Source organism: Pongo pygmaeus, chromosome 16 (genome assembly GCF_028885625.2).
Source record: "Pongo pygmaeus isolate AG05252 chromosome 16, NHGRI_mPonPyg2-v2.0_pri, whole genome shotgun sequence".
Lineage (NCBI taxonomy): Eukaryota > Metazoa > Chordata > Mammalia > Primates > Hominidae > Pongo > Pongo pygmaeus.
Window position 1 is genome coordinate 40,816,718 of NC_072389.2, and position 24,681 is coordinate 40,841,398.

The window sequence follows — 24,681 nt, forward strand, 5'->3', positions numbered from 1 at the left end:
AGTTTTCCTAGAAGGCTCTCAAAGTGTTTTAACAAAACAGAATGTTACCAAAAACTCTATGAATAATAGATCAATAGTAACCCCATTTAACTGGGGAGGAAATTGAGATACAGTATGTCCAAATGATTTCAACAGGGCCATAATACAGAAACAAACTAATAAATTCTAGATATATTACATGATTTTTACCTAGAGCCACATATAGTTTGACTAATGTAGCCTCATCTGGCATGACCATATATGGATATGCGGGAAAGAAGAGGATATGCAGTGAAAGACATTGAGAAAAACCTAGAGTAACTAATCTAATTTAATTATCTTCAGGAATTCAATCCAGGTTTATATTTGGCAGCTACTACAAGATCTGTACCCCACTGCATTTTATAGGATATGCAAAAAAGGGTTAAAACATATTCTGGACCTTCTGAAATTTAATAAACATTGTCTCCAGAAGCCGTCTTCAAATGTAAACCTAATTAGCCAAAGGAGGTAGTGAATTAATGTATCAGAACCATCTAAATACTTACCACTTTATCAGCAGACACCAAGGTCCTAAGGTAAAAGGACTTGGAGAGGTAAATAACGGTGGTGGAAAATGGTGAAGTCAAAAGCACTGGGCACTGTCCAGGAAAAAAGTGCTGAGGGTGGAGATGGGGGGAATGAAAGGAGGGATTCCTGGTCTGAAGAGGTAGCATGAGGATTCTGAGAATCAACCTTTGGAGAGGACACTGAAACAGAGCTCAACTTCACAATGTAGCCTAGATTTGGTCCTGGGCAGTGTTACGATAATGATGGAGGACTGGTACCCAGGCATGGGAGGGGGAATGTGATGCTTCAGAGTCTCTGTGACCTTCTTGAAGAAACAGGAAATTAGTGATTCTTCAGAAAATAATCTGTTTGCAAGAACCAAAGTCTCTAAAAGTGTTATTTTTGACATGTTCACCTGACTACGGACAGTGTGTGTTGATTGACCAGTGAAAATTTTCAGTCTTCAAATAGATGTGCTCCTCTTTTCAAACTTGAACATGGTATTAGCAAAATCAATTCTAACCATAGCCAGTCCATTCTCCAATCAGATTTACTTAGGAATCTCATTATAAAGCCAAACTTCTTTTGTAAATCTTTTATTTTAAATCATAGCACCATACTATTGTATAAGCATATATTTGTTTTACTGATTTTTTAAGCAAACTACCGTATTAAATTATACAAATGTGAGAGTGTAAAGGCATGGAATAAAAATATTATTTCAAGTTTTATTTAAAGTGAGATTGCTCTGATAAGTCAATACACTAGGAGCTAGGCTGTATTGGAGACCCCGATGATTACTTCTTTATATTCAATTACTGCATGTTTGAAAAGCTGCTAAGAGTAATCTGATTTTAGTTAACTGTTCTTAAATCTGGTTTGAACTTGGCCTTGCTAGTCCTTTGACAGATCTGTGGGGTGAAAAGAATAATGGACTAGTTTGAACTTGCTCTTAATGCTTGGGTTTGGGTGGTTCTAGAATTAGACAGATGGCCAGATGGAATTAATTGGAAAATATTCAAGCCCAGGATGTGAGTTTTAATTGAAACTCTTTGGTTTTCAGTAACAGAAAACAACTCAAGCTCCTTAAGTAAATATTGAGAATTTATTATAGGAATATAGAGATATTGATGGGTACCCGAGGGCAGGAGTGTAGCTAGCCCTTGGAAAAGATTGAAATAGTCCTAGGAAAGTCAGGAAAGCCAGAAAGTACTCTTTCTCCAACTCTTTCTGCTTCTGGTACACATGGCTGGCATTCAGGTCTCTGAGGCACTTGATATACTTCCATTTATTTTATTTTATTTTTTGAGACAGAGTCTCACTCTACTACCCAGGCTGGAGTGCAGTGGTGCAATTATAGCTCACTGCAACCTGAAACTCCTGGGCTCAAGTGATCCTCCTGCCCCTGCCTCCCGAGTAGCTGAGACTACAGGTATCCACCATGTCTGGCGGATTTTTTGGTTGTAGAGATGAGGGCTCACTATGTTGCCCAGGCTGGTCTCGTCTCGAACCCCTGAACTATAAGTATCCTCCTGCCTCGGCCTCCCAAAGTGCTAGGATTAGAGGTGTGAGCCACTGTACCCAGCCCCATACTTCAGCTGAATGTAAAAACTAATGGAACTCTGTTATCATTGAATTTCAAATTCCTAGGAGAAGTGGATGACCTTAAAGTAGATCAGCTTTTCATCCTTGATCTAATCACCTCTTTGCAGTGGAGTTGGGTAGGGTGAGTGGAGAAGTGAGGTAATGATATATCAGCCAGCTGGGGAGCTACTCCTATGAGCAATTCCAGAGAGATGAGTCAGTGAGTTGAGCAGACATCTGAGAGTAGTCCTATAGAGTTTGAAATGGGGCTCCCTGAGTTGATGCAACAGAGTAGGAAACAACGAGAAGACAAGTTAAAAATAAAAATAAAAATGGCAGTAGAGATAAAAATTGATAAAATTTTGTATTAACAAGAATTGGAGTCAGCCACTCTTAAACTCCTGGGCGCGAGTATTTCCTCCCCTTTGCCGGCATGGAAGAGGGAGCAGTATGGGAATTTCACCTCCTCCCTAAAGCATTTCCTGACTAGTTATTTCTCACTGATGCCCTTAAACTATAAACCTCTACATTACTTGAAACTTGTACCTCACTGAGCTCTTGCTAGTATACTAGCTTTACTTTTTCTGGTGTTGTGTTATACAGATAAATGATAAAAATATGCATATACATATAGCTCCTTCAGCTTAGGCTTCATGTTTTTTGTTACTTTATAGCCCACCTGCTTCCAAGAGTATATGGGGCAGCAATTCATCTGAAGATTGGGCTACTCAAAGGCTATATACGCCTCTTTTTCACCCTTCAGCATCTATTATTATTTGTAAAATTAGAAAATTGTGCTGGATGAGCTCTCAAATGCCTTCTAGCCCTAACAGTCTCTGATCCCATGGTCTAAGGTATAAACTATCCCAAGTAAATGTAAAACTTTGTGACAAATCACAACCATGGGGAGTTTGTGACAATTTTAGCCTGCAGGTGTTGCTGTGGTGTAAGAAGAATTAGGAGATGGTAAGGAACCCATCAAACAATAGCGATAAAAAAGATGTTTTTAAGGATTCTGTTTACATCCCACATGCAGGAGCAGGTTTCCCCTGCTCCAGCATCTCTCTGTGAAAGGACTGGGGTTGGTTTCCCGAACAGGGCAAAAAGCAGAGGGTGTGTGTTCTCGCCAGCTGGACCTCGATATCTGAAAGGATGTCCTGTTTACATTTGGCACCAGAGCTTAGTGATTGCACTGCCTGAGTGCCCAGAGAATGAGATAAAACTCAAAATAAATTTTCACACAAGTTTAAAAAATAACACTCTGCTGACCCTGTCATCATACCACCTGGGATTAGTTTACCAAAGGCCTGTGTTTCAAAAGAATGCTTACTAAGGAGGGTGAGACTGTGGTATCCACGGAATGCATTTTTTTTTTTTTTTGGTGGCTAGGAGGATTTTCTTCATCCTTTCTCTTTCTCTTCCCCTTATTTTTTCTTCCCCAACACCCACCTTTTTTTTTTTTTTTTTTTTTAACATAGAGAAAAGGGAGAGGCAGAAGCTTGGCTGACAGCCAGACTCATTTCATGAAGTGACCTGTGTAGGTAACTGAACGCTACACCATATACTAAGCATTCAGTATAAAGAAAATTAAGCTAGTCTATTTTAAAGCCTGAAAAGTTTATTTTTTCTTTTTTTAATGAAATAATTTCATTTATGAGGAGGTGTAGGATGTGGTGGCGGGGATCCAGAACAAAGAAGAGAAAGGAATGGGAAACTGGAAAATAAAATTTACAGGTGAAAAATCATCATGGGAGACAAAAACTCTTAAACACCAGAGTTTGTTAGTCTCGGCAGCTGGAGTGCTGTGAGAGTTGAACTACTGGTTCACTGCAGATTTTTGTTAAGCAAACATTCTCTTGTGATGCCTACTCAAAGGCCTCTTGTCCTTTCTGTCAGCTCGCCTCTCTGACCCCCTGAACTGGTTACAGTTAGCACTAAATATTGCCATCTTTTATTGTTGGCTACCATTCTGCCTTAAATTCTTCCAGGCATGAAATGTATAGGGAACTATATATACGGAGATGGCTTCAAGTGTGTAAATTGTCTCCCAAGTGAAATTGGAAGCTTCCTCAAGGTAAGTCACCACAGAATTCCATATTTTAGGCATTATGGTACCTACACAGAAATTAATCAAGGAAGACCAAAACAACCTAGAGGTTTCTAACTTTCAGTCTTCCCCCTCCCCCCAAAATGTGTACATTTTATGATTTCTTTGTTTATTCTACACTACATGTACAAAACAAGCTTTGGATACCAAATTGTGTGTATTTCAGGATGCCAACATTGCTTTTGCAATAAGTGGAACCAGAATTAGCAATTGAATAGCCAAGTAAATGAAGACCAGGTACTCATAACCCACCATTTATCATGGGTTTGCAAGACAACTGCATTTATTTCACTCTACGTGTGAGAGAACATGCCTAGCAATCAGGTCAGCACTGTGAACATTGCACTGTATTTATCTTTAGTCCCTAAACATTGTGTGTAATCAAGGAAGTGAGATGGAGTAATAAAAAACCATTATAGAGTTCTGAAAGCCCTCAATTTCATATTTACATCTTGGAACCAGCTCATTCTGACTTCATAACTCCTTAATTAGAGGCACAGTCGTTTTCTTTTCTGTAGGGCATTTTTTTCACCCTCACAATACAAGCATACATTTGGTAACTAATACCAGCAATTAGCCTCATCTGCTATGTAAATGAGTGTAATTGCAATTAAATACTTTAGTAGGCCCAAAGGGAAAACATGCAATCATTACAAAGTAGAAGAGCATGGTTAAGGGACATTTCGAAGTGTTAGCAGAAGTGCTTTTCCCTGTGGTGTCAGGAGCCTTTTCTATGGTAAATTATTTCACTGGGAGCCCTGGAACTTGACTTGCGTTTCTTGTTCTATTTTCCTACAGAGATCAGAAGAAAACTGCCCTTTTCAGCATTTCTAAGGGTTGATTGGTTTTGGTAACTATTGGTTTGGAGAATTGGTGTCTCTTCATTGTAGATCCAGGGCTTAAAAATGTTAGCTTTCAGCTGTGTTTGGTGTACAAGTTGGAGAAACAACACTATTCGCCAAAAAGATATTTTTTAGTATCAATAATTGCTGATTAGTAGATCTTGAGGTAGAGAACTGTTGGAAGAACATAACACACATAAGAGAGAGAGATGCCCTACTAGGGAGGCAAGCAGTACTGGTACTGTTACCAGAAAGGGCTTTAGATCTAGACCCTAAGAGAGGGTTCTTGGATCTTGCACAAGAAAGAATTCGGGGTAAGTCCATAAAGTGAAAGCAAGTTTATTAAGAAAGTAAAGGAATAAAAGAACGGCTACTCTATAGGCAGAACAGTGGCATGGGCGGCTGGTTGCCCCCCTTTTTTTGGTTATTTCTTGATTATATGCTAAACAAGGGGTGGATTTTTCATGAGTTTTCTGGGAAGGGGATGGCAATTCCTGGAACTGAGGGTTCCTCCCCTTGTTATCCCATATAGGGTAACTTCCTGATGTTGCCATGGCATTTGTAAACTGTCATGGTGCTGTTGGGAGTGTAGCAGTGAGGACGACCAGAGGTCACTCTCATTGCCATCTTGGTTATGGTAGGTTTTAGCCGGCTTCTTTACTGCAACCTGTTTTATCAGCAAGGTCTTTATGACCTGTACCTTGTGCTGACCTCCTATCTCATCCTGTGACTTAGCATGCCTAATCATCTAGGAATGCAGCCCCATAGGTTTCAGCCTCATTTTCACCAGCCCCTATTCAAGATGGAGCTGCTCTGGTGCTCTGGTTCAAATGCCTCTGACAGTACTGGCCAGTGGCATATAGTGGCTTAGAGCTCAGACTTTGGCGCTAGCCCTCAATAGCTGCACTTGGGCAAGTCATGTACCTATTTTCCTCATTTGTAAAATGGGAAGACATAGTATATATCTCATAGTGTTGCCTTAAGGATGAATTTTGTTCATGCACATGAAGCATTGAGAATACAGCCTGGCCAAAAGTAAATACTTGATAAATGTAAGTTGAAAGAGCTCTACACCTTTCATTTCTTCATGCAAATTTCCTCTCTGAATAATCCAAACTTCAAAGCAATGCACTAAATGGAATCCTTTTGGTATCTAGGAAGCTTACTATCGATTATGCCATAAGACTTCTTCAAGGAGCATGATCCCCATGACATTCACTACTATAGACATACATTTACCTAGGGGTAAGTCACATTGTAATGCAGGAACTTCTTACTGAGAATCCAGGTAAAAACTGATTTGTTTTTATCAATGGATAGTGAATATGTAACAAACCATTTTTCTTTGTTTGCCTTGGCTGCTAGGAATCTCAGAAGTAAACTTGTAGCCAACATACCTCTAGTTATCTATACAGGACTCTAGCGCATTTGGGGTAATATCACAGGCTTTTGTTTCTCCCTCCTTTCATAAACAACTATTTCCTTATTTGTAAAAAATACTGTGCTATATGCATCTTGTGAATCCCCTCAAATACTCTTATGTAACTGTGTCTCATTGAATGAGTCACTTTGCCTCTTTGAGACAGAGTTCCTTCATCTGTAAAATGTAAAGTTAGGTCTGTGACCTTTACAATTTCTTCCAGCTTCATAAATAAGTTTTTGTTGTTGTTGGAAATGATAGCCTGGTTTAATGAAGGGAAGAGTTGTCAGAAAACAAATGATGCATAATCTCATTATCAGAGCCAAAGGATGTAGAAGAATCTTTCAGACCTCCTCACTTTGGACATTTCTACTTTTTCTTTCACTATAAATTACCCCAAATACTTTCAGCCAATACAGCATTTAAAGACATGATCATGAATATTGGTTTCTTCCCAGCAGTTAATGAAAAGGCAGAAGGCTTAGGTCCTGGCAGTGGACGTGGGCAAAGCATTTTAGTAGTTTCCGCATAGTTTCTCCTATATCCTATTCAAGGAAAAGAGAACAGTGGAACCTCCAAGAATAAAAATAATAAGGAAAGACCATAAACCTCTTTTGCCACTTTTGATAGAAGGGAAAAATCTAGAGTTCTTATCTTCCTGTCTTGTTCACCTACCACTTAACGGTTAGAAGGGGAGCTTCAAAGGCTTAGCACTGCCCACCCTATTGAACTATGTTATCAGAGAAAAGGCTGCCAGATGTTTAGCAATCAAACTTGGTGCAGAACATAACTTTAATGGAAAACAGAAGGGTGTTCTGTTTCCCTCCCACTGTGCTATCTGTCTGAGAGACTTTCAGGAGCCCCCTTTCCTTACCCTCTTTGAAAAGCATACGTATGCTTTCTGAAGTGCTATAATTTGACCCAATTGATATAATAATAAGATGAATCTTTACATACACTCCTGAAACAAGTAACTTTGCATCCTTGGGGATGAAGTTTATAAAGCCTGCATTTTCTAGGTTAAAAACCACCTTGAGAGCAATTAATCAAACACAAATAGGAACATTTGGTATTAAAACCTCCCCAAAGGAGTCAAATCCTGTTTTCTCTATTTATATCTGGTCAGTTCCAATGGGACCTCAGATTCAACGTTATTATTATTATTTTTTCTTTTTGTAAAAATTTAGTAACTTTCTAATGGGCTAAGGGGGGTAAGGGTGTAGGAAATACATTTCTTAGGAAAAAAGACAAATTTAATTATCTTTTAATTAAGATAACTTTAAAAAATAAAAAGAAATACCCATTCTTTTTAGACAAGATTGGAAAAGAGATGGTTTTGATAGACACTCACTTTGGATCTCTTTGACAATGAGGAAGAAACTGTTTCAAGCTCTAAGATATCTCAAATGATTAAGGTATAAAGGCTCCTCATGGCTCCAGAGAACAGAGGTGTTTATTCAAAACATGCATTTGCTTAAGGTGGGACTGCCTTATTTTTAAAGAGTGTGTTCCATACCCAAAAATTTATTCTTACAAACTTATCTCATGGTAAAGTGCTCATCTGTGGGTTGTAAAGATCCCTATGACATCTGGCTCCAGTGGGGCCATGAATAAGGGTAATGAAAGTTTGATTTTAGTGGCTACTTCCTCTAGAAGCTATCCATTCTGACCCTCTCTTAAAAAAATAATAACAACAAAAAGACAAAATACAGTAAATGGAAAGTCAAATGTAAAATAGATTTGTAGATTTTCTGTTTCTTTTTATTTTGTTAAAATTTAATCTTCAATTCCAGTGAAGCCAGAAAGTAGAAATTCTGATATAATTGCAGTTAGTAGAATAGTTTGGTTCAGTCAATGTTATTCAATTATTTGAGACATAGTTTCCACCTCATCTTAGGTCTTTTGATGCTATCTTTCATCACCCTGCCTTTCTTATTTTCCATTAAATTCCCAGTGTTTGGTATGCGGAAGATACTCAAAAATAGGCCATGGATTTGGGTTTGGGTGCTACACAATTATCTATCGGGAAGTTTTCTTTCCTGGCCCTGCAAGCATCCTCTGCATGCCCAAACTTGATTGACAAATGGTGTTTAGAAAGGGAAATTGTTCAGAAGGTAATAAAAATATCTTTGTTTATAGTCTGACCGCAAAACAAAGTGAGAAAACTCTAGGCCCAATTTCTAGTTCTCTGGTCCAGAGACAGTGCTGAGCCTCACTTGGTTTCCAGTTTGCCCCTCAAGAGGCAAGTTTAGGCTCTTGAGAGGAGGCTCACTATCCAGATGATTTGGGCCTCCCTTCCTCTCCATTTCCTTTGATAACAATGCATTTCCCTTGATCCATGGACCGCAAGGGTCGTTAGAACAGGAGCAGGATCTGGGTAAATAAACTTTGGCCTGATCTCTTTTCCCAAATTCATGGCCATGTTCCCAATTAAACAAAAGATCCTAGATCAGATTCCAGTGGGTATCCCCTATTTTAGACACTCAAAGAAGGACTTAAATTTTGGGGATAATGTTTAATATTAACTAGGTTTGTTACTTTTGAATGATTACTTTCAATTATTGTACCTGCTTATTTTTCTTACTCATGTAAAAAATCATGGCAAATTCCTGAAATCAGTTATATTTTAAAAGAGAAGCAACTTATAGGGTGGAGTTGGGGGGTTGGGAAGAAAGATTGGAATCTTGTTTGTTTCATTTTAAGAAGATAATTATGTGTATATATTTAAAATCATTTTAGGAAAAAAGTGAGTCTAGGATGGTATGAAAATGAGTTAATAGAGCTGATCACTAAAGTGAGATTTTGTCTGATGAAAGAATATATTTTGAATCACCTCAAGTATGTACTCTGAGATACGTTAATTTATAGGATATACTTTTATTTTTGGTAGAAACAGTTTACATGTCTGAAAGTCTGAATTAATTTATGACTGCTGACTGCTGCTGAGGCACTTCCTGTTTATCAGGCATAGAAACCAAGACCAAACATAGAAAAAGAGAAAAATTTTACAAAATTTGTTAAAAATTTCTAAGTGTACAAACCATGCCTTGAGGATTGCAAACACACATCTTGTTTCTTTATTTGCTTTTTTGGCTACTGTAACAGAAATGCTTGGTGTATGGCTACCAGGAAACTGGAGGTAAACCAAACTGGAATTTGAGAACTTAGGGACACAGCCAACTGAAATATCACTTTTCATGAATTTTAATGGCCCACAAAAAGTATGGGTGAAGAGTATAAACTCATCACCAGTACGATAAAAGAAAATTGAAAGTATCTTCCTCACTGAAGAGCAGGAAGCATTATGTTTGTGCACCAAACCAATAGAAACAGGTTTTTAGTATTTAAAAGAAAGGAGGTTGGGGTAATAGTGCTGACAGAGTCAATGCAGAGTAGAAGGTCTTTTTGTGTAGCAGCTCACCAAAAGGGTGATTCTCAAAGATCATGTCTGACCCAAACAACAATTAAAAGGTTAAAGCAAAGCAATACATACAAACATTTCATTTGTTATATCCCTCATATCCTACCATTCTTCAACAATTCAGTAGTTGCTGCTTGAATGCCCACTGTGTGCACATTATCATATGGAATCACAGAGCTTGTCTTTAAGATCTGTTGCCTCCAGAGACTTTTCTGATGTTTATGAAAGGCCTTTGCTGTTCCTGGAATATATTTCTTCAATGAGTGAGTGGGGAAAAAATAATGCAAAGATCTGTAACATGAAGTCTCTGCCACAAGGAACCTATTGATTGTAAAAGCATTCATAGAGTGCTTCAGAGTTCACAAAATCTATTGACCTACATTATTATCTATAATAGTCAGTGGTTCCAACTCTGATTTGTATTGGAACCACCTGGGCAGGCTACTTGTTTTTTAATGTGTAGATGCTTGCAACCCAACCTGCCTTCGGAAATAGAATCTTGTTGGGAAGTGGTAGAGAAGGTGGAGGAAATGGGGATCAGCATTCCTCAAGTGATTCTGGCACCTGGTCGTATTGTGACAGAGAATGTCATAGTGAGGAGAACAGATGGCTGGCTTTGAAGTCAGACTGGGTTTGAAACCTGCCTCTAGCCATTTCTAGTTTTTTAACTTTAAGATTAATCACCCTAAGCCTCAGTTTTCTCATCCATAAAATGGGGAGAATAACAGTAGCTAACAACAGCAATAACTAGTCCTTATAGAACTGGTGGAGGGGTTCAAGGAGCTGATCCACATAAAGGGCCTATCTTAGGGCTTGTGCAGACTAGGCACACAGTAAAAGTAAACTTTATTAGCAATTGCTAACAATTAGGGCCTGTGACTTCTTTCATTTTTAGCAGTAGACCTAGACCAAATAAGCACATTCCTTGTCTCTTTTGGGAGAGGCTGTCCTGTCATTTTCTCTCATCTGTTCAGCCACAAGATGGTTAGGGAAGCTCACTCCTCCTGAATTCCAGCCAGTACCAACTAGACCTTTGGTAAGGTCAGGATAGAAGAGACTGTGGCATTTCCGATCCCCCCTGGACTTCCCTCTAGAATGAACATGCTTATGTTGTTTCAGGATTTCCAGTGAGGCCTGGCCTGGAAACCAGAAGTTAAAGTTATCTAAAAGTGATAAGCTCAGGAACTACATGAAGCATTGATTTGAATCTAGTTTCCAAGGTCACCAAAGGTTCAGAAGCTGAGAAAGAGATGGCACTTTAAGGGTTAGTGGGAGAGGGTCCAGCATTTTACCCACGGGAGAAAATTTTTTTGTAGAAAGAAAAACAAGTTTTTACTGAAGTAAGTGGCCAAGAAAGTAGGTAAAGTTAAATGAATGATAAACTATCATTTCAGTCTCTAAGATAAACAAAATAAGCAGCTGTAATAGCATGAAGTTTATCAGAGTGTGATAGGAAGGTCAGGCATGACAAATTGGGAGACTGGGACATTGAGCTGGCGCATGACAATTATGTAACTCACATTGCTGCTAAATTTAAACACAAGCAGCCTTCTCTGGAGGTGTGTGGGTGGAGAGGTGAAGGAGCAGATTGAAAACAATGGCCTTTATTTTCATAAGGTACTTTAATTTTAGGCCCGCATTGGATGTGAACTTTCAGCTAACTGTACTTTTTGGTAGTTCTGTATTTTTTGAACTGAGATTACCCTTAGCCCCATGAAACACCCCTGTTTTTCTGTCAAACTACTATATCGAGTGCAGTTTTCTCTGGCCTCCCTGGAAGTGGAAATGTCTGGGCCTTTCCTCTGCAGAACGCAAAACATAAACATAAGGGCATTAAAATGGAAACAGGATCTTGGTTCTCACTGTTTCACCAGGCTCCTTAGCACTGACCTCTGACCCTCATTTAAGATCCCATGGAAAGTCTGGGCATCTGGGGTGTGTAGCTCACTGTGGGAATTTTTTTGTTGTTATGGTTGTTGTTTTCCTCCTCCTGGATTATTTTGGCTTAACCTGAGGCTATGATGTAAAATAAGCCACTTTCAAGAGCTTTCCCTGACCTTGTTTGGGGATAAGGTTAGAAGATGGGATTTGACTACTGGCACTGTCAATTCAGGAATCTATTTTCAAGTTGTTATCTAAAATTCATGTGAGAAAATAAAAAATTGCATTTCTTCCATCCTATGACATTGATGACAGGTAAATTTTGATTTTTGAAAACCCGTGTAGAATTGTTGAGGATATTGAGTCTTCATGATTTTCTACTCACATGTTACTTTTTAAAAAAGTAGGCCTCTAGATCAGATAACTTCTTCCATATTTTCTTGAGCTACACTGTATGACATTATACTTTCATTAAAGAAGTCACCTTTCCTGATCAGTCTATGGGAAAGACCTTGGAGACGTTAGTTTTTCTTTGAAGGAATTCTATTTGTTCTTCTTGAACAGTTTGAGAGGCTAAAGTCCAGAAATATAATTGGAAGGAAATTTTATTTTATTTATTTTTATTTATTTATTTTTTAGGCTGTCTTACCCTGTCACCCAGGCTGGAGTGCAGTGACACGATATCGGCTCACTGTAACCTCCACCTCCTGGGTGCAAGCAATTCTCCTGCCTCAGCTTCCTGAGTAGCTGGGATTACAGGTATGTGCCACCATGCCTGGCCAATTTTTGTACTTTTAGTAGAGTCGGAATTTTGCCATATTGGCCAGGCTGGTCTCAACTCCCGGCCTCAAGTGATCCGCCCGCCTCAGCCTCCCAAAGTGTGCGGATTACAGACATGAACCACCATGACCGGCCTGGAAGGCAATTTTAAATATTCTCGTTGAGTGGCTAATGTATATTTACATTTAGGAATAATTAGTAGAGGATGTAGAAAATTTTCAATAAAAGCAGAAGAGCAGTCCTCCACGATGAGGTGGAGTAATCCTCCTCTCCTTGGTTTGATTGCATTGCATGTCTCAGGTACAGAGTCTTCTGTTTCTCAAGGGCTGAGTCTCATTTTCAGCCTTTCTCATCTATAGTGGACTTTCTCATGGCTCAGTTCCAGTTAATATAGAAAAGAGTAAGTGTTGTGAAAATTTTGTACTCAAAGCGTGAAAAGTTTTCTTACAAATATTTTGAATTTTTTTTAAAGAGAATCTTAGCAGTAAATAATTCATCTTTATGAATTCATCTTTTTTTCCCTCATGAGAATTCAATGTGCTATATGAAGAACATATGAAATTCTTATTTTGAGGGGAAGAACTGAGACTTGGCTGGGTAAGTGACTTGCCTAAGGTCACTCAGCAAGTCTCACTGCATGTAACACTCACATTCTCAGCCTCTAGTGCTGTACTGTTGTATCTATAACAAAAAGAAAAAAGAAAACCTTGCTCTACCTCTGCAAAGAAAAAGGAACAGCTAGGAATGCACATGTGTGTCCTTTTAAACTCTCTACATAAAAATCCATCTTTTCCAGGAAGCCCTCTCTTATTGAATGTGCATATGTGGAAGATTCTAAAATCTTTCTAGTAAGAGTCCATTTTTGTTTTAATTTTATTTTAGGGCTTATGCTTCTAGAAAGCGTGTATATATATATACATATATATATAAGCGTGTATATATATATATATATTTGATCTCTGCAGTACTAAAGCTATAGTTATTTATTGGACAGATGTCTGGAGGAGAAGCAAGGGGAGAATATATGACTGCAAGACTAAACAGGCCACTGAAGGAAGCCATGAAATAGGTCCTTGCTGTACCATACCATTATTTTTCCCTGAAAATACCTTTACCGCTTGTACTCGGCTACTCTAGGCCTAGGACCTTTTAACAAGTTTCTTCCTCAACAACACCTCCTTTATTGATACAGTTTAGTAATCTATGAACACCTAGATAGCTTCCTTTGACTTGACATTTTTTTCTAAGCATTCTTTATCTTGTTCATGTGTCTGCTCAGTACTTTTAATTCAATGATATATCTTTTTTCATTAAGTTTTTTGAAATTCCACAAGGCTTAACATGCCATTCCACACAGAGCAGGTAGTCAATATTAGCTTGTTGATTGATTGTAATATGATATAAATCATGGGCACAATAAATTACTTGGCTACACAGAGAATTCTTACAACTCTCTCTTCTGTGTGGAGATGGGATAGAACCAGAAGGGTATGTCTGTGTAGGCCACATGTCCTGGTTCAGGGAGTCCCACATGATGAACATGGTCTTACATGGTAAAATTGAGTTACCTTTAGTAATGACAGCAACTTATATATGTATAGCTCCTGGGATTTCAAATATATTTTATCCCTATTAACTCACTTGATTTGGGAGTCAATATATATTAACTTCATGTTATCACTGAGGAAACTAAAGCTCAAAGGAATTTGGTGATTTGTTCTTGTTTGCATCTTGCACGTTGTTGAATCTCAAAACCAGTATTTTGTTTGTTTTTTTCTTTTACCTCTTGGTCTGATGCTCTTTCTAACCCACCAGGCTGCTTCCTTCATTCCTTAAAGCTAATGCTGCAATGGTCACAGTTTGTGAATCATCTTGGCATACCATCCCTGCCTTAACTGATTTTTGCAAATACTATGAACAAAGAGAGCCCCACCACTACTATATGCCCTGCATCTCCTAGCATAATAAACTTGTATCCTGAAATAAGTCTTAAAGAACCACATGTAGCTCAAACATTGCACTCTGAACATATTGAGCTCTTGTGCATCATTTGCCCAGCATGAATCAGAAGGAAGTTTAGTGTAAGCTTCTGGGCCAACTGACCTACCAGAAAGAAGATTAGAACATACTTTTCCTTTTTCTTGGAATTGGGAGGGTACATTTAGTAGCAACTTTCTGAAGGAGCAGAAAGTCCAATATCTATGAAATTGTCAAAATGATTAGCTAGTAACACAAAATAGTCATTACCACAATGTGCTTTCAGAGCAACATGCAATCATAAGGTATTTTTTAAAAACTCCAAATAAGCCACATGGAATTCTTGGTGGGCTAACTTCTCATCTACCCTCAATAACACCAGCACCACCATACCATTTGTGGTACTTCGTGTTTTGTTTTGTTTTTAAGAGTTGGTTTAATTTCAGCTAGGGTAGACTTCATAGTCTCAAATCTCTTATGGAGCAAGATCTGAATTAGATCCTTCCATTGAGCACTATTACATTGCCTACTCTTCACTGTACAGACCCAGTCTTGCAGATTTCATAGAGATCATTACCAACCATAAATTTTATGTGCATTAAAGGTAGTTTTCCTCTCTTGTAATCATTATTAATATTTGATGGCCAAGGTATTATTCTTTATCGATAATTTTATAGATCATAGTTAATTTAGAATGAAAAAAATCAGAACCGTAATGTGAAGTAGTGCAGCTCCACTTTAAAAAGTGACCTTGTCAAAGAGACGCATTTTTACTTCAATTAAATTCAGTCAGTCAGTCCCATAGGTAATGTTAGCAATTATAAGAATACTCTGCAAAAGTAGTTAAAAAACACTCAGAGAACTTTTATGTGATGCTAGTTTTTAAAGCAAGAATGACTTTCTTCCAAAACTTCAATTCTTTATGAGATCATTTTGGAGTGTACTGTTACATAAAACATGAGGTCAGTAACTAAGGCTAATTAAATTTTAGTAGGAGCAAAAGTCACCAAAAGGTTTTTGCATTCATCCTACCAATTCTAAAACAGTGATACAATGCACCATTAATAGCCTTAGAATTGCTGATTATTTCAACGTGAATAGCGATATCAACGCTGTCAGTTTAATTTAATACACTCAGGAGAATTCCTGCAGAATGCATGATTTCTCTATTATTTCCTGGTTTTCACAACCATTAAAAGCTATAAATTCTCTTCTTCAGAAAGAGAGAGAGATTAGTAGTCTAGAGTCTTCTCACTTTTTTGAGAATGATGAAGTTGTTATTTTTAGAAGAAATGGGAAGGAAAAACAGAATAGAAATTAAAGAATGAGAGTAACCCAGGCTTTATTCTGTGATCTAGTATGAGGTAAATGTTCATAACTCCAAAAGAATTAAAACACTCATGCCTTCTATTAGTTCCAATGGAGTTCCCACTTAGGGAATAACCTTAGACTTGGGGTTGAAAGTGTCTTTTTTCTGGAGGGAAACTAAAATTAATGCCTGGAGGAGTGAAAGTTAAAAGTCGATTAAATAAACAAGCAGGTTTTATTTACTAGAAACTTTGGTAAGTTAAAAGGAAGAAGTGAGTCACTCATTTCATAACGTACTTTATTTAGAAGACAATAGGAAGCAACTACAGCTTTTTTCATGGAAGAAAGCTGAGTTAAAATGGATTCTACAAAACATTAATTTGATAGTAGCAAACTAAAACTACTGGACTCTGAGGGTTAGTCACAACCTTCAAGATAAGCTAAGCTTCTATTGGATATGTTTCCTCTACAACATCGCTTATTGACCAATCTTGGTTTGCATATCTCTAGTGAAACTTAGTACCTCATTTTCAGAATATTCTAATTGTTTGAAAATTTTCTTCACACCAAATACTGTCATCCTTGAATATTCACTCATTTGCTGATTTAGTGTCTCCGTAATGTGGTCTTTGACATGCTTTTAGGTGACAAACAGTAAGGTATCTTTTAATTTTAATGGTAATATATATTTCAACATACATTCACAAATACACTAGTGAACCCAACTCATGATTTCACAGATGATGATTGCTAAGAATGAAGTTAAGTAGAAAAAAAGTGAGTCCATCTGAAGCTCAGTTGAGAAAACTATTACATAAATGTTAAAACGTATGTGAATATGAATATGACTGAAGCCGTCAAGGTGATTACATAAAAGGCCAAGCATGAAAAATAGTCCTGTAGGTCTACACTGTGGGCACCAGAGCAGACACCATACTCCTGCATAATGGCAGAAGAGCTGTGCTGTCGTGAGATTAGTCAGGAAGGGTAGATGAATTGAGGCCAGGAGGAGAGGTAGAAGGCTGCTGTCATAAAGGAACAGGCATAGTGATGGCTTGCACCACAGTGGAGGCAGCAGAAATGTTGAGAAATAAGTCTATCAGTGAGGTGTCACAGAAAGACCACTGTCCTGCATGTCAGAGGACTTAGATGTTGGTCCAAACTCTCTTCCAATTAAACCTCCCCTTCTTCCTACAGGTCTCAGTTTGCTTCATCTGTGGAATGGAGATGGTTTCCTATGTGATCATGAAAATTTCTCCCAGCTCTGAAGACCTTTTATTTTGTAAGAATCATTGTGAAGGTATGGGCTTGGCAAATGAATGGAAAGATGAACAATGGGAGAGGAAAGAATTGAAGAGGGCTGTGAGGTTTGAAGAATGGGTAACTAGCATCATTCACAGAAATGAGAGGGACAAGGGGTCAGAATAATTGGGATTCAGTGGGCGAAGAAAGACCGGTTTGGATCTGTTGCAATGGAGAGGCCAATGACATTTATTTGTGATGTCTAACAGGTCCGTGGACACAGGAAAAGGTGAGACTTTGTTGTCTGTAAAATAGGGATGAGGTGATACATAGAGATGTGGGGATCGCTTTACTTAGAGATAGCTTGTGAAACCATGGAAATGACAAAAACTCAGTAAGGAAAGGGAGGATAAAAAAATTGCAGTTAAGCGAGATAACACTTATTGTGAAGCTACTATGTGCTACGCACATTATCTATGTTATGTCATTTAAACCTCACAAAAATCTTGTGGACTATGTGTAATTCCCTCCATTTTATGTATTAGAAAAAAATGATGCTCAGCAAGGTCCCAGATTGCGTAAGAATTAACATATCACTCAGATTTGAACCAGTCTCTCTGACTCCAAAATCTATATGGCGCTGTTCCGATGTGAAACAGACAATGAGAAGGGATGAGGACACAGCATAGCAGTTCTCAGAAGGGGTGGAAGAAGAGCCCTTGAAACTTTGATAGTGCAAGGTCAGTTCAGCCAAAGCTGGACAGAGGGGAAGGAGGGGAAAATCATTTTCAATGTTGCAGAGAAGTCAAGGGGAATAAGAACTATAAAAAAAACTGAGTCGGTGGGGGGATTGAAGGAGGCAAATTATGCCACCTCAGAGGTTCCAATATATTGATTGGGGTGAACCTGAGAAGGAAAGGTGCAGATTATGAAAATGGTAATTATAATACTAAATATATACTAAGCACTTAATATATGCCACACACTTTTCTAAGTGAGTTATATGTATTAACTTTTAATCCCAACAACAACTGGCTTATTGACTGGTCTAGGCTCAGTAGGGTTCAAGGCAGGAAACAATTTTATCCTCTGCTGATATAGCTTTTCAATCACATCCCATCATTTCTCCATGACTACCTCTGAACGATATATTGGACAGATCTCCTAACTTGTTTTGATCCTTTTCAGGTACTGTATTAGAAACTAACATCCATACGTTAATATAATGGACACATGTTGTGGCAAGAAATGATGTTCTTTATATATTGACACAAAATGTTAAAGGGGAAAAAGAGCAGGAGAGTGAATACCATAAACTATATGCAATAAAAGGGAAAGCGTATATATTCATATTTAATTATGTGTGCATTAAATGTCACTTGGAATATCACCAAGGAAGTAATACAAATATTTGCTGACGGGAAGGAGTTGTTGGCTCGAATAACTGTAGAGGGAAGGAAACTTTTCACTGAATATCTTTTTAGTCTCCTTGACTTTTAATCTATGTGAATGTATTACTATTGATCTCAGTCAGCTATTGCTACAATAATGATGTATAACAACCATCCTCAAACTCAGGCAATAAGCTTTGTTTCTCGTGCTCATGGGCAAGTGGTTCAGCTGAGTGGCTCTGCATCAGGCTGCAGTTGTTCAGTTGCCTGTAGTAGTTTGCAAGGGACTGAATGTTTGTGTCACCCCTCCCCCATTCATATGTTGAAAGCCTAACCTTCAATGTGGTGCTATTAAGAGGTGAGGCCTTTGGGAGGCAAGTAGGTCATGAAGGTGGCGCCTTCATGAATGAGTAAAGGGGACCCTAGAGAGCTCACCCTCTTTTGCCCATGTGAGGATACAATGAGAAGATGACAGTTTGCCACCTGGAAGAGGGCCTTGATTATAAGGACACTCTGATCCCAGATTTCAATCCTCTAGAAAAGTGAGAAATAAATTTCCATTGTTTATAAACCACCCAGTCTAAGATATTTTGTTATTGCAGCCCAAACTGACTAAGATGTAGCTCTACTCCATTTGTCTCATTATGAGGTCCCAGCTGGAGAGGCAGACTTTCTGGGGCATGTTCTTCTCTTAGTGAAGTCAGGAATTCCCGGAGGGTGACAGAAAACACTCATGCTTTCAACTGCAGGCCTGGGCTTGGAATGTTCACATACTCACCTCCAACCCAATGCTTAAATAAGCAGGGCAGCGTACTCCTCCAGAGTTAAAGGGGAGTGAGTCGTTGCTGAACAATAGTCTACCCACCTCTTTAAAAGATATTTTAAATCCACTTGAGCCTAAGATCAAAATTTTAATCTCTCATCTAATCTCAGATTTCTCCCTTACCCACTGTGGCTCAGCAGTTCAGGCTTGACCCATATTTAGAAATTTATGGTAGGTGCCAGGTGTGGTGGTTCATGCCTGTAATCCCAGCACTTTGGGAAGCTGGAGTGGGTGGCTCACCTGAGGTCAGGAGTTCAAGACCAGCCTGGCCAACATGGCAAAACCCTGTCTCTACTAAAAATACAAAAATTAACTGGTGTGGTGGTGCACGCCTGTAGTCCCAGCTACTCAGGAGGCTGAGGCAGGAGAATCACTTGAACCAGGGAGGTGGAGGTTGCAGTGGGCAGAGATTACAGCCACTGCACTCCGGCCTGGGCAACAGAGCAATACTCTGTCTTAAAAAAAAAAAAAAAAAAGAGAAAGAAGAAAAAAAAGAAGTTTATGGTAGTGAAAGGGACTATGCTAAGTTTCTTTCCTTCTCTCCCTCCCTCCCTCCTTTCCTTCCCCCCTTGTTTTTATTCCTTCACTTTACCTACTTTCTAACTTTCAGATACTATTAAAATTTCGCTTTTTAAAAGTTGGGTACAAGAAAGAGGTATAATGAGAAAGGAAGAAATATTTCTTTTTTTTTTAAATGCTACTTTTTAAAAAAATTTTACTTTAAGTTCTGGGATACAAGTGCAGAACATGCAGGTTTGTTACATAGGTATACACGTGCCATGGTGGTTTGCTTTACCTATCAACTCGTCGTCTAGGTTTTAAGCCCTGCATGCATTAGGTAATTGTCCTAATGCTATCCCTCCCCTTGCTCCCCACCCCCTGACAGGCCCCAGTGTGTGTTGTTCCCCTCCCTGTGTCCATGTGTTCTCATTGCTCAACTCCCACTTATGAGTGACAACATGTGGTGTTTGGTTTTCTGTTCCTGTGTTAGTTTGCTGAGGATGATGGTGTCCAGCTTCATCCATGCTCCTGCAAAGGACATGATCTCATTCTTTTTTATGGCTGCATAGTATTCCATGGTGTATATGTACCACATTTTCTTTTTCTCAGTCTATCATTGATGGTCTGGGTTGGGTCCATGTCTTTGCTATTGTAAATAGTGCTGCAATAAACATACATGTGTCTTTATAGTAGAATGATTTATATTCCTTTGGGTATATACTCAGTAATGGGATTGCTGGGTCAAATGGTATTTCTGATTCTAGATCCCGGAGGAATCACCACACTGTTCTCCACAATGGTTGAACCAATCTCATTCCCATCAACAGTGCAAAAGCGTTTCTATTTCTTCACAGCCTCGCCAGCATCTATTTTTCTTGACTTTTTAATAATCACCATTCTGACTGGTGTGAGATGGTATCTCATTGTGGTTTTGATTTGCATTTCTCTAATGATCAGTGATGATGACCTCTTTTTAATATGTTTCTTGGCCACATAAATGTCTTCTTTCAAGAATTGTCTGTCCATATCCTTTGCCCACTTTTTGATGGGGTTGTTTTTTTCTTGTAAATTTGTTTAAGTTCCTTGTAGGTTCTGGATATTGGACCTTTGTCAGATGGGTAGATTGCAAAAATTTTCTCCCATTCAGTGGGTTGTCTGTTCACTCTGATGCTAGTTTCTTTTGCTGTGCAGAAGCTCTTTAGTTTAATTAGATCCCATTTGTAATTTTTGGCTTTTGTTGCAATTGCTTTTGGTGCTTTCGTCATGAAGTCTTTGCCCATGTCTATGTCCTGAATGGTATTGCCTAGGTTGTCTTCTAGGATATTTATGGTTTTGGGTTTTACATTTAAGTCTTTAATCCATTGTGAGTTAATTTTTGTATAAGGTATAAGGAAGGGGTCCAGTTTCAGTTTTCTGCATATGGCTAGCCAGTTTTCCCAACACCATTTATTAAATCTTTTTATTAAACACCATTTATTAAATCATTTATTAAATCTTTTCCCCATTGCTTGTTTCTGTCAGGTTTGTCGAAGATCAGATGGTTGTAGATGTGTGGTGTTTTTTCTGAGGCCTCTGTTCTGTTCCATTGATCTATATGCCTGTTTTGGTACCAGTACCATTCTGTTCTGGTTACTGTAGGCTTAGAGTATAGTTTGAAGTTAGGTAGTGTGATGCCTCCAGCCTCGTTCTTTTTGCTTAGGATAGTCTTGGCTATAAGTGCTCTTTTTTAGGTTCCATTTGAAATTTAAAGTAGTTTTTTTCTAATTCTGTGAAGAATGTCAATGGCAGTTTGATGGGAATAGCATTGAATCTATAAATTACTTTGGGCAGTATGGCCATTTTCATGATACTGATTCTTCCTATCCATGAGGATGGAATGTTTTCCATTTGTTTGTGTCCTCTCTTATTTCCTTGAGCAGTGGTTTGTAGTTCTCCTTGAAGAGGTTGGGAAGAGCAAGTTCTAATGTCATTGGAGTCCTATGTGTGGCCCAGAGAAAGGTACTGGTTCTGTGTTTCATGAAAGACCTTGTGGGTTCTTTTCAGATTCATGGCAGAGACCTCATGCCACATCATGCCTTGTTACAGGTGATGCACCTCTGAATAACCACACCTGACTCCTGTTTCTGGTCTGCTTCTCCTGCCTTTACAGAGGCTTTTAGTCTATTCCATCTATTGGGTGGGAAGTTTTCAAATACTGAAGACCTGCTGCTGTATTCCACCTATGGGAAATAAGTACCCTTACCTGTTGTTGATCAAAGGGTGGCTTGTATCCATTGTGCTTCTTTTCACTGTGTTCATAGAGGCAACTCAAGCCACTCACTCATCATTAAACTTTTCTAGGTGAAAGTCAGGTACCAGTTTCAGCATTCCTAAGGTTTTATTGAATCATTTCCCCAATGTGGCATGATAATAAGGAAGCACCCCATCCCTTCAAATGCTCAGCTCTAACCATCTTTTTCCAAACAAATCTCATCTCTCCTTCCTCAGTTTGTATCAAGCCTTTTATTGCACAGGTTGGAGATGGATAATGGATTAAGAGAGTGGATGATATCGAGAAGCATGGATTCCAGACACAGCTCTGCCACTAACTATATAAGTGACATGAATAAGAATCTAGTACAACACCATTCTTCTAAAGAAGAGGAAACTGAGGCTCATACACTTTTCATAATTTGTTCTCTTTAATCTGATAGTGGCAAAGCTCTGCCTTAGAATCTGTGTTTCCTGAGCCCCATAGTATGATGTTTGTTTCTACTGAACCAAAGTAACAAGTCTTTCCTTATGTTTAAACAATCCTGTTTTTGTGATTTAAGATCCTTTCTTCTTCTGGTTTTGGCAAAGACCAGATCAGGAGAACAGCTGGCTACCATTTTTTATTTGTGAACATTATAAATAAAAAGCCTTCCAAACCTTCCCCAAGAGTTAGAATTTCTTTAGAGTCTTGAGCCTCAGAGACTCATTTTAAGTTCATTCAAACTACAATATATTTTGGTTCTGAAGATCTTCTTCTGAAAGACCCCAATAAAGATCTCTCCTCACAGCCCATTCTTCAATTAGTCCCTCTATGGGGCTGGAGGGAGATCCGCGGAGCCAGCTGGACTTTGAACTTGTGATTCCTAAGGGAAGGTATATTTCAACCCTGAGACTTAGATTCCAGGCTCTTTTCTCTGTTAGGAGTTGTATTATTGAAGTAAAATAACATTCTTAACTCTGAGTGTGGATCTTGAATAAGAACATACATCTTAATTTTTCTATTTTTGGAAATTTAACATTCATTAAGTTGTTAACCTTTGAAAACTTCTATCCTCCCACTTCCTTGTCTGTCAGCCTAAATCTCCCCTCCTCTCTGTCACAGCCTCTTTCCTTAGAAGGATATATTCTGCTCCTTTAGTGCTTAATTTCTCATGCTTCTCAACATTCCCTACATTGCCCTTCCTATGCTTTCTTTGAGGGCTCCCGGATGTGAATTCGCATACCCCACATTCACACGCCCAGATAAAACAACAAAGTCTGTTGTCTTCTGAGAAAAATTCTAACTCTCTTCAGGTACTGTAGGTGTCTCATTTCATATTCGTGCTTGAAAATATAAGAGGAGCCCTGAATCATGATCTTGCATTATGGCTCAGAGCAGGCCTTCTTAAAAGTACAATTCCTTCCCCAAAGGAAATGAGAGAGCTATTTAAAACAAGCAATCAATCCATTTAGAACTCTCCACAATCTGAAGAACATTTCTTATAGTTATGAATAGAAGGAAGAGAGGCAACGAATTTTTAAAAAATGGATTTAAAAGGAGACTTTTGGGCCCATCAGCATTCACTGAATCCAAACATAGAAATTCAATTCAATTTATCACGTAGAGAAAAGATTAATCACTTGCAGGAATCTTGAAATTCGTATGTTGCCTTCAAAGTTGTTAAATGAGAATCATTTCTAATTACCACTATCTGCTCAGTATTAAACTTTTCTACATAATTTGATTGTCTTGCTGCAGCATGAGTCATCTTAAGTTCCATTTTCTTTCAATCCCCCAAATCCAAGTCCAAAGATACCTACAACAATTTTTCAGAGAGTTCAAGTTAATCTCTTCTTCTCTTGAAAAACCAGCACTTTATAGGCCATAACTGTGTCACATGGGTGCCTAGTAGTGTAGTTATCTACTGCTCTTATCTTTTTTAAACGTTTTATAACCTATATATAAGAGTAAGTTTAATCTTCTATAAACATTATTTAGGGAATGCCAATTCTATGTGCTTTCTACCTACTACATCTTCTAGCTATTTTGTAAGCCAAATCTAAATGCCCTGCAGGACTACATTTCTGTTGCTTGGTTTTGGTGTATCTTTTCTTTCTTTTTCTTTTTCTTTTTTTTTTTTACTACTCAACATTCGTTTCTCTGGGTGACATCATCTCAATTTGGGTACAAGGGAATCTGCTTGTTCTATTGCATGATCTACTGGGACTGTCTACTAAGGTGTCTTGCCCTTGCTATAGCCTATGCTAAAGTCTATGATTCAGTCCTTTTCTCTGGAATTTGACAAGTGCAGAGTGACAGAAAGCCTGAAAGTGGCAACCAGAAAGAGGCAGAAACTCACTTATCCCTGAGGAGGTTGTCCATCTTTCCCTGCACTCTGGACTTCCAATTTTGCTTTGATTCATCCTTGTTGAGACTATTCCTTTAGATTTCTTTACAATGTTGTCAGCTATTCACTATCCTTCAAATAAACTTTGTTTTCTGTTTAAATTAGAGTTGGCTTTTATTGATTACAATCAAAGGTGTCTGATGGCACTGGCCTCAAATATCCTCCAGTTGGTTTTCCCACCTATGGTCAAGACCAGGGTGGGCCCTTTTGTGGCTATAAATTTGCTCTTTAGTCTT

The 24,681-nt window shown here is 38.4% G+C and overlaps 1 long non-coding RNA gene across 2 annotated transcripts in view; it reads left to right on the plus strand.

Moving 5' to 3' along the window:
- LOC129014078 (uncharacterized) overlaps positions 1 to 24,681 on the plus strand; it is a 517,291-nt gene that overhangs the window by 154,665 nt on the left and 337,945 nt on the right. For both annotated transcript variants that reach the window (XR_008494114.2, XR_008494115.2), the window contains exon 2: positions 17,046 to 17,148. This is a non-coding gene — a long non-coding RNA (uncharacterized LOC129014078). The remainder of the gene's footprint in view (positions 1 to 17,045; positions 17,149 to 24,681) is intronic.